Consider the following 10,224-nt stretch of genomic DNA (forward strand, 5'->3'; position numbering starts at 1 on the left):
GGCCCTCCCCCGGCTCGCCCCGCCCCCCAGGGTGAAAGGCGCGCATTGAAAACCCGCAGGCCAGCTCTTGGGGTTGTTTGACAACGCCTGTGGGAAAGTTTAAGCGAGGGGACAAGTAGGATGATTTCTTTTTGCACCAACACCAGGAATGTGGCGTTTGCCTGCATTGGGAAAACGAGCATCGGGGTGAGTGGCGCTGCACTGTTACCAAGTCCTCCCCTACCTGCCTAGGAAACGCCCGGGGCCTGGAGGGCTAGCACGTGGGGGGCCTGGCTGCCCCGACGTTGACTTTTTAATGCTTGTGTCCTCTCATCCAGACACTTTACGTTTCTGCCACCAGGTGGCTGGAAATGGAAAATAAGTTCATAAACAAAATAAAGTTAAATTTCTAGAACACCTGAGCCTGACCTCGCAGTCATGCCAAGTGCCTCCGAAGAGGCCGAGCACGGGGGTCGCAGAGCCTGATCAAAGTGACCGCCCTCAGGGCCTAGGGTTACTGCTGGTCTCTTATTAAGATGACTTTCGCTAGCTGGGAGGAGATGAGGAGGCCCCACTCCACAGGGGAGCTGGCGCAAGAGGGAACTGATACACGGGGTTTGGGGAAGACGAAGGAGCTCTGAGAGCACTCCGAACCTGGACTGCGCAGATGAAAATGGAAAGGTGGCTGGGCGCGGTGGCTCACGCCTGTAATCCCAACACCTTGGGAGGTCGAGGCAGGTGGATCACCTGAGGTCAGGAGTTCGAGTACAGCCTGACCAACATGGTGAAACCCGTCTCTACTAAAAATATAAAAAATTAACTGGGCGTGGCTGCGGGCGCCTGTAGTCCAAGCTACTCGAGAGGCTCAGACACGAGAATCGCTTGAACCCGGGAGGCGGAGGTTGCAGTGAGCCGAGATTGTGCCACTGCCCTCCAGCCTGGGCGACAGAGCGAGACGCCGTCTCAAAAAAAGATGGAAAGGCTCAGAGGCCACTTCCACCTGCTGCTACATATGATTTAATAATAACAGATCACTCTTTGTGGAGCCCCACTCTGCCAGTGCCTGTACCTATGCCGTCTCTTTGGACGTTCGGGGTAGTCCAGGCAGGTATCATTTTCCCAGTTCCCACCAATTTCACCAGCCCTGTTTGCACCAGGCCCAGAGTCAGGACGGGGTGGAAGTCAGATGAAGGATGGCACTGTGGATGGAGGGTACCCTCTCATGTGAAGTCCTAGGCCTGCGTTCCCATTCCTTTCATGTCTGACTCCTCCCTGGATTTCTTTCGGAGCCTGCAGCCCCAGTTAGAGCGTGGTTAGCAAAGAGGGACCTGCAGGTGGACGGCCACTGCGTTCGTTACCCAGGTAGAAGTCGATAGAACTTACTGAATCTTGAGTCCTTCCTCAAGCAGTGCAGGACTCTTTTCAGATTCAGGCTGCTTTTCAAATTCTGGCCTCCTCTGCTTCTAATTAACTTTTGTAGGGGCTGCCTTTCTTTCCTCTCTCTTGTTCACTGCCCTTCTAATCTATTTTCCACGCAGGCCTTCTCCCTGACACAATTTGATTTCCAGGTGGCTAGCAGGCTTCTCTCTGGCTTTGATTTCTCCACTTCTTTCCTGTGCCACATGTCTTTGCTGCACAGATATGTCTTTGCTACCTTTTCACATTTCCTTTAAAGACCCGCAGATGCCTGATGGAACATTGCAGAAATAATGCAGGATGAAAACACGGTTCTGGGGAAGCTGATGTCTCAGGCTTGATGTGGGAATGAATGAAGGAAGACTTAGACCTCCTCAGGGCTCAGGGAAAGAAACGTGAAGTACAGATTTTCAGCTTCTTATGGAGTGGTTTTTGAACTTTTATTTATTTATTTATTTATTTATTTATTTATTTATTTATTTTTTACTACTATTTTTTTATTTTAGGCCCTTCTAAGGTAGACATGTAATGACATGGTTCAGCGGTGCAATGGGGAAGATGGAGGGGCTTACTTTCAGTAAGAGCCCTGGGGCATGTAACATGATCAGATTCCAGCTTCCCACCCTCATCCTCCACTCCACATCTGTCCCCCCACACCCTGCAAAGCCAAAGGAGCATCAAGCACCCATAAACCAGAAAGGTTTCACATTTTCATTGGTCCACACAGCTGCAGATGCTTGGCCATGTCCTGATTTTATTTTTCTGTATTTTATTAATAATCCACCAGTCATTACCCAAGTGCCTCTTGCAAACTTAAATGTCTTCACAAGGACGCGGACCTCGAGTTGGGTGAAAATTAGTTTAGAAGCTAAATGGAGGTGTGGGGGTGAAATGAACGTCCTTTGCTCCCCACTTGGCATGGAGTTTTGAGTTTACTCATATCCCTTAAACAAAACAGACTCGGCTGGGTGTGGTGGCTCACACCTGTAATCCCAGCACTTTGGGAGGCTGAGGTGGGCAGATCACCTGAGGTCAGGAGTTCGTGAACAGCCTGGCCAACATGGTGAAACCCCGCCTCTACTAAAAACACAAAAATTAGCCATGTGTGGGGGCCCGTGCTTGTAATCCCAGCTACTTGGGAGGCTGAGGCAGGAGAATCGCTTGAACCTGGGAGGCAGAAGTTGCAGTGAGCTGAGATTGCACCACTGCACTCTAGCCTAAGTGACAGTGCAAGACTCTGTCTCAAGAAAAAAAAAAAAAAAAAATCAAAACAGTAACTTCAGGTACGATCTGGAAGAGCTGTGTAAACTGATGAAGAGGTATGCGTTTCATGGGATCCTGGTTACAGATAACACTTTAAATGAGCTTGGAAAGTTAAAGGATGGTGATAGTGACAGTGATAGAGACCATCCCGGGGGCAACAAGTCGCTTGGCAGAGGAATGTTTAATGTTGAATTCATCAACTGCTGTTAAAGAAGGACAGCTGTGGGGCAGCTGCAGAACCCAGACCGCTAATCACCATTCATGGTCCCTCAAAGAGGACGGAGCAGGAGACCAAGGATCAAGCCAAGTCCCAAAGCCACAGCAGGGGCTGGTACCCACTCACCCCTATCTTCTACACCTCCTGCATCTGCATCTGATGTGATTTTGCTCTATGTCTCTACCCAATCTCATCTTGAATTGTAGCTCCCATAATTCTCGTGTGTTGTGGGAGGGACCCAGTGGGAGATAATTGGATCATGGGGACAGTTTCCCTCATACTGTTCTCATGGTAGTGAATAAGTCTCACAAGATCTGATGGTTTTATAAGGGGAAACCCCTTTTGCTTGGTTCTCATTCTCTCTTGTCTGCCGCCATGTAAGATGTGCCTTTCATCTTCTGCCATGATTGTGAGGCCTCTCCAGCCACGTGGAACTGCGAATCCATTAAACCTCTTTTTATTTATAAACTACCCATTCTTGGGCATATCTTCATTAGTAGCATGAAAACGGACTAATACAGCATCTTAGCTACATGCCCCACATCTCATAATAATTTTAATCCTGCAACACAAAGAGAAGGTTCAGTTACATTTCAATAATTGAGGAAGAGGCCATGCATGATGGCTCACACCTGTAATCCCAGTGCTTCAGGAGTGTCAGGAGGGAGACTCACTTGAGGCCAGGAGTTTGAGACCAGCCTGGGCAATACAGCAAGACCCCAACTCTACAAAATACAAAAAAAATTTGCTGGGCATGGTGGCCTGTGCCTGTAATACCACTTACTTGGGAGGCTGTGTGAGGAGGATGGCTTGAGCCCAGGAGTTTGAGGTTACAATGAGCTGTGATTGTGCCACTGCACTCCAGCCTGGGTGACAGAGCAAGGCCCTGTCTATAAAAAATAATAATTCAAGAAGAAAGGAAAAGTAGTTGCCATTCTGACATTGATCGGGTTAACCTTCAATCAAATGGAACATTCTACCATTAAGAGTGATACTTGCTTGAACATTCCCGAGAGCCTCTGCAGAAGAGTTCCTGTAGTGGTGGTGGGGTGGGGAGATGGGAGGGGATTTTGCTTGACTGCTTGACTGGAAGGAGGGGAATGACTTCATACTTGGTCAGTGAGAGAAGGGGATGGGACAGGTTCAGCTCTTGGTAGTTACTATATTACTAGGTTGATGACCTTAGCACGTTACCTCTGAGCCTGTTGCCTTGTCTGTCAAATGAGAATAAAAATACTATCATTCATTTCAAAGAATATTTCTTGAGCCTATTATGTGCCAGGTACAGATCTACACACTGGGGTTATTGCAGGGACAAAAACAAGTCCTTGCTCTCAGAAGGCTTGAGTTCTAGTGCAGGGAAGCAGAAAATAAGCAGAGTGGATGATTTGTCAGATGGTGAGGGATGCTCTGAAGAACCATGGAGCAGGTCAGGGGCACAGGGAGGGGGATGCGACCCTATTGCAAGGTGTGGGAGTTGGGGAAGTGTTGATAAATTGATAGCTGAGCAGAGACCAGGAGGAAGCAAGGGAGTGAGTCACACAAGTATCTGGGGCCAGAGCCACCCAAGCAGCAGGAACAAGCACAGATGCTGAGAAGCAGGAGGACCCAGTAAGGTCAGGGAACAGCGAGAGGTCAGGGTGGGTGAGCAGAGGGAAGGAGGATGGGTGTTTGGCCTGTTCACTCTGAGTGAGAGAGGGAACTACAGAAAGTTTTAGCAAGGGTGGGACATGACCCGACTTACGTGTTCAAATTATTCTCCTGAATGATGCCTTGTTAAAAACAAACTGTAGGCGGCAAAGAGCTGAAACCAAGAGACGATCTGCACGGAAATGGCACTCATCCACATGACAGTCGATGGTCTTGGATAGAGTGGCATTGGTGGGGTGCATGTGAGCAGTCGATTCTACATATACTTTGAAGGTGGAGCACATCTAGAATCTACAGGATTTGTAGATGGATTGGGTCTAGAGTGGAAGGAGAGGAGTCAAGGATGGACTCTAAGTATTTTGACCTGAGCTACTTATTTTTGCCACAGGATCCTTGGGGTGTTGCTTTGCCATCCAGAAACCTCTGTGGCCAGTGGCATCTTTGCCTGAGTTTTTCTCAGGCCTGCTGGGCTCTTTCTGCTCACTCAGCCTGGCAGGCTGCACTCAGCTCATGCTACTGGCCTGGATCCCACATCTGCCAAGGGCAGTCCAGGTGTGAAGCAGCAAGGGGTACATGAACGAGCACGCACAGGGTCCGGCCATTGTGCACAGCCAAGCACGCTGGCTACTGCAGTGAGGTGGGCAGCTCCAGGCACCAGCACAGGTGCCAGCTCCCTGTGAGGCTGTGGCTAGACTAGGCGTAACAGGTGGCTTCCACTGTAAGCGTCAGGAAACATGGTGGCATCTGGAAGCTTGGAGACACCAGGAACTGCAGAGCCCCAAGGAGGATATCACAGCCCCGGCCTGGGGAGCTCCTAGGTTTGACTTCCTGAAGGGCCACAGATGGTCTCGCCTTCTTTCTTCTCTCCTTCTTGTTGCCTGCAATATGGTGAACGGGGGTAGGGGGGAAGCAGGGGTGTGTGTTTCAGCCTTGTTTGTGTTACAGCTCTTTCAGTCCTGCCATTCAGTGGGTCCTGAGTTCTTGTCCCGTGTCCAGGAAGAGTGAGGTACGTGGACAACTAGAGGGTGAACAAAGCAAAGAGGTGCTTTATTGAGCATCAGTATACCTCTCAGGAGACTTGAAGTGGGTAACTCCTTTCCGCAGACAGGTTGACCTGTTGTTTGTGAAGCCCTCAGCAGAGAAGAGACCTGGAGTGGGTAGCTCCTATCTGCAGGAAGATTGTCCTGTGATCTGCTGGAGCCTGGCTGAGTCTGGGGTTTTTATGGACTTCAGAGGGGAGGAAGTGTGTGCTGAGTGGTCCATGGGCGGCCATGGGTAGGCCCAGAAAAAGCACCATAAGTTCTCACTCCCATCCACAGAATGGATAGCCTGGGCCCCAGGCTTCAGGCCGTCCCTGGCTTGAAAGTGGGATTTCACCAGGGACCCACTTATTTCCACCCAGGAACCTGCCTGTCTCCTGCTGCCATCAACCTGCCATCCATGGCATCCACAACACCCAGACTGTTTGTGCTAAGGGGCCCCTGCCAGCCTGCACTGAGCTGCCCTCAGCCCTCCTTAGCCTCCCTCCCATACCCTGTCAGTGCTCAAAGTCTGGAGGAGGCTGAGGTGGCAGGAGGCTGGCATGTCAGCACTGCCCTGAGCACTCACACACCTGGCCAGGTCATGACAGTGCCTGGGCTTGGTCTCAACTTTGCTCCAAAATTGAAGTGGGCACCAGGAGCAGGGAAAAGCCAGGCAGCAGCAGCAGGCACTTTTGAGCCTGCGGGGACAGGGGACTTCCCAGGTTCCTGAGAGCACAGGGATGCCTGGGTCTGCAGCTGTGGCTGGGCAGATGCAGCTGTGCCCAGGAGGGCAGGGCCCTGGCCCCTTCAGCTTGGAAGGGGGCATGGCTCCCTCCTATTCCCAGCTCCCTCTGGCTCTGTGGAGCATGCAGCCCCAGCTGCACGTCCCCTGCTGCAGCCAGCGTCTTAGCAGCAGCTGCTCCAGGTGGGCCGCTGCTGCCATCATTTTTACACCAAGAGTTACGATTATTATATGATGTGTAAAGTGAGATAGAATCGTGTTGATGAGCCAGGCTCAGATCCTGGCCTCACCACTTACTTGCTTTGTGATCTTGAGCATTTTACTTAACCTCTTTGTCTCAGTTTTTTTGCCTGTAAGATGGTGATGGTAACACCACCTACCTCATGAGTGAGTTAATAAATGTAAGGAGCTTAGAACTGTGCCGGGGCAAGTTCGATAGAAATGTTTGCTATTGTAACCTAACCCGTGTTGGTCTGCTTACTGCTCAAAAGCCAGACTCAAGAGACAAGGGTTGGTGGGGGGAAAGGCAGGTTTATTCAGAGAGCCAGCAAAATCAAGATGATGGTGGACTAGCATCCTAAAGTACCATCTTAAGTCAGTGCAACTTTGGGGCTCTTTTTATGTTAAGGGCAGAGAGAAGAGGAAGGGGTTGGTACCAAGGTGTGACTGACAACCACAGACATGTGGGTACAAGCAAGGGTCCCAGGAGGTTGGGAACTTCTTTGTCCTTGGTCAGGTCACAATGCTCCTATAAATTTTTAATAAAACTTAGTTGTTTATGACCTTTCCCTTTAATTTCAGAGCTGGTTTTGAAAACAACATGACTGCTGTTTTTGCATATTATCTCAGTGCTTCAAAATCATCCTAGACTATGTGCAGGGATGGATGAAGGCCTGTTAAACAAAGTAGAGTTAGTTATGTTAGCTCTTTCGCTGTTTCACTGTTATGCTATTGGTATATTAAATGTTACATAATGTATGCATGTACATTGATATAGTTTGGATATATTGTCCCCACCCAAATCTCATGTTGAAATGTAATACCCGGCTGGGCGCGGTGGCTCAAGCCTGTAATCCCAGCACTTTAGGAGGCCGAGACAGGGGGATCACGAGGTCAGGAGATCGAGACCATCCTGGCTAACCCAGTGAAACCCCATCTCTACTAAAAAATACAAAAAATTAGCCGGGCGAGGTGGCGGGCGCCTGTAGTCCCAGCTAGTCGGGAGGCTGAGGCAGGAGAATGGCGTGAACCTGGGAGGCGGAGCTTGCAGTGAGCTGAGATCCGGCCACTGCACTCCAGCCTGGGCAACAGAGCAAGACACTGTCTAAAAAAAAAAAAAAAAAAAAAAGAAATGTAATACCCAATGTGGGAGGTGGGACCATGGGTGTGGGTCCCTCATGAATGGCTTGGGCCATCCCTTGGTGATGCGTACGCTCTCACTCTGAGTTCACACAAGAACTGGTTGTTTAAAAGCGCGTGGCACCTCCTCCCCAAGTCTCTCTCTCTTGCTTCTGCTTTCACCAGGTGACATGCCTACTCTCCCTCACCTCCTGCCATGATTGGAAGCTTCCTGAGGCCTCCCTAGAAGCTGAGCAGAGCCAGCACCATGCTTCCTGTACAGCCTGCAGAACTGTGAGCCAATTAAACCTCTTTTCTTCATAAAATACCCTACCTCGGGTATGTCTTTATTGCAGTGCAAGAACAGCCTAGTACATACATGGATACATAATATGAGCTGGCACATCAAAGAAACTGAGCAAATGTTTATCTGTTATTATGATGTTTATAAAACATAATGTAATACAGTGTCAAAATAAGTAGAAGTTGTTTTAGGTAACCTCCCTGTGCATTTCTGTGTGTCTTAGTTGGAACTTCCGTGGGCTCTGGGTGACTTTATGTTGCATTTCCCCTCCTCAATCCCCTCCCCACCCCCAGTGATATCCTCAGTCCTTCCTCTGCAGCCCCACCCCAGCAGGGGCGTCTTCTCTTCCATTCCCCAAGTGAAATGCAGCTTGGTCGGGAGTTGGAGAATCACAGTCTAATGAACCCCTGCGTCTGGACTGAGTTCTTGCTCCTGGATCTCTCTGTCTGAGTCATGTCTTTACTCCCCAAAGTTGAGAGGTCCCAGGGCAAACCCACCCTCTGTGCTCACCTGTTCACACTTTGATCCTGTGGCCAGCTAAAGCCACGCAGGGTCAAAGCTTTTGTCTCCCCTTGAGTGCCTTTCTGACTCATGCCTTCCCCCTCAATGGGGGGGGTGCCTCACCACCCTAGGAGTTGGCTGGGGTGTTTTCCAAACAACATGCGGCCCTCCTTCCCTCTATGTCTCGCTTCTGTATCCCATTAAGACAATTGCCACAGCCTCCTAATTTGGCCTCTCTGCGTCCAGCCTCTCTCCTCTAAGCCCTGCTGTGACCACATTCACCTTCTGGGAGCATTTCTCTCCACCCCATTGATGCCTGCCTTGCTGCAGCCACCACAGTCTCACCTGGCAGCTGCAGAAGCCTCCTAATGGATATCCCAGAGCTACCCATGTCCCCCCAGGGCATCCTCCACGCTGTGCCCAGAGTGTTGTTTCTAAATTGCAGATGGGATCAAGTTGTTCCCTAGCCCCCTATGGCACTGAACGCCCAGGCTCCTTGCCATGCACGTGACAGGGGCCCTTTTGTCTCTGAGCATCCCCTGCCACCCTCTTCCTTGCTCCTACCCTCCCCTCACACCAGCCTTCTTCTAGTCCTTTTTTTTTTGACTTTATTGAGATATAATTGACAAACAAAAATGGCACAGATTCAAGGAGTAGAGTGTGATTTTTTTTTTTTTCAGGGTCTCACTCTGTCACCCAGGCTGGAGTTCAGGGGTTGCAATTTCAGCTCACTGCAACTTCTACCTCCCGGGTTCAAACAATCCTCCCACCTCAGCCTCCAGGGTAGCTGGGACCACAGGCATGTGCCACCACGCCTGGCTAATTTTTGTACTTTTTGTAGAGATGGAGTCTTGCTATGTTGCCCGGGCTGGTCTCAGACTCCTGGCCTCAACCAATCCACCTGCTTCGGCCTCCCAAAATGCTGGGATTATAGGTATGAGCCACCGCACCCAGCCACAGTATGACATTTTGATAAATTGGGTATACAATTTATCAAAATGTCACAATCAGGCTAATTAACATACCCATCACCTTGTGTAGTTGCTATGTTTTGTGTGTTATGAGAACACTTAAGATCTCTTCTCTTAGCAAATTTCAAGTATACCATTCAGTATTATTCACTATGGTCACAGGGCTGCATGTTAGATCTTCAGAACTTATTCATCCTGCATAACTGGGACTTTGTACCCTTTGACCAACGTCTCCCAACCCCTCGTTCCTAGCTCCTGGCAACACTTTCCAGTCTCCTGAGCTCTGCATACTCCTTCCTCCTTCAGGGCCTTCACACAAGCATGGAAGGTTCATCTCCCAAGACTTTACTCCACATCACTCATGTACCTTTCGGGTCTCAGCTCCCATGTCATTTTCTTGGCGAGGACTTCTCTAACTTCCGATCTCAATTAAGTTCCCAGCCCCTCATTATTCTCTAATAGGATTCTGGGGGTTTTTTTCCTTCCTCTGTCTAATTATTATTTTAAATCAGGTATTAATTTTTTTTTTTTTTTTGAGATGGAGTTTCACTTTTGTCGCCCAGGCTGGAGTGCAGTGGCTCAATCTTGGCCCACTGCAACCTCTGCCTCCCAGGTTCAAGCCATTCTGCTGCCTCAGCCTCCCGAGTAGCTGGGACTACAGGCACCCACCACCATGCTTGACTAATTTTTTGTATTTTTAGTAGAGACGGGTTTCACCATGTTGGCCAGGCTGGTCTCGAACTCCTGACCTCACGTGATCCACCCATCTTGGCCTCCCAAAGTGCCGGGATTACAGGCGTGAGCCACTGTGCGCTGCCAGG

The sequence above is a fragment of the Mandrillus leucophaeus genome, unplaced genomic scaffold (genome assembly GCF_000951045.1).
Source record: "Mandrillus leucophaeus isolate KB7577 unplaced genomic scaffold, Mleu.le_1.0 Scaffold15, whole genome shotgun sequence".
NCBI classification, from domain to species: Eukaryota; Metazoa; Chordata; class Mammalia; order Primates; family Cercopithecidae; genus Mandrillus; species Mandrillus leucophaeus.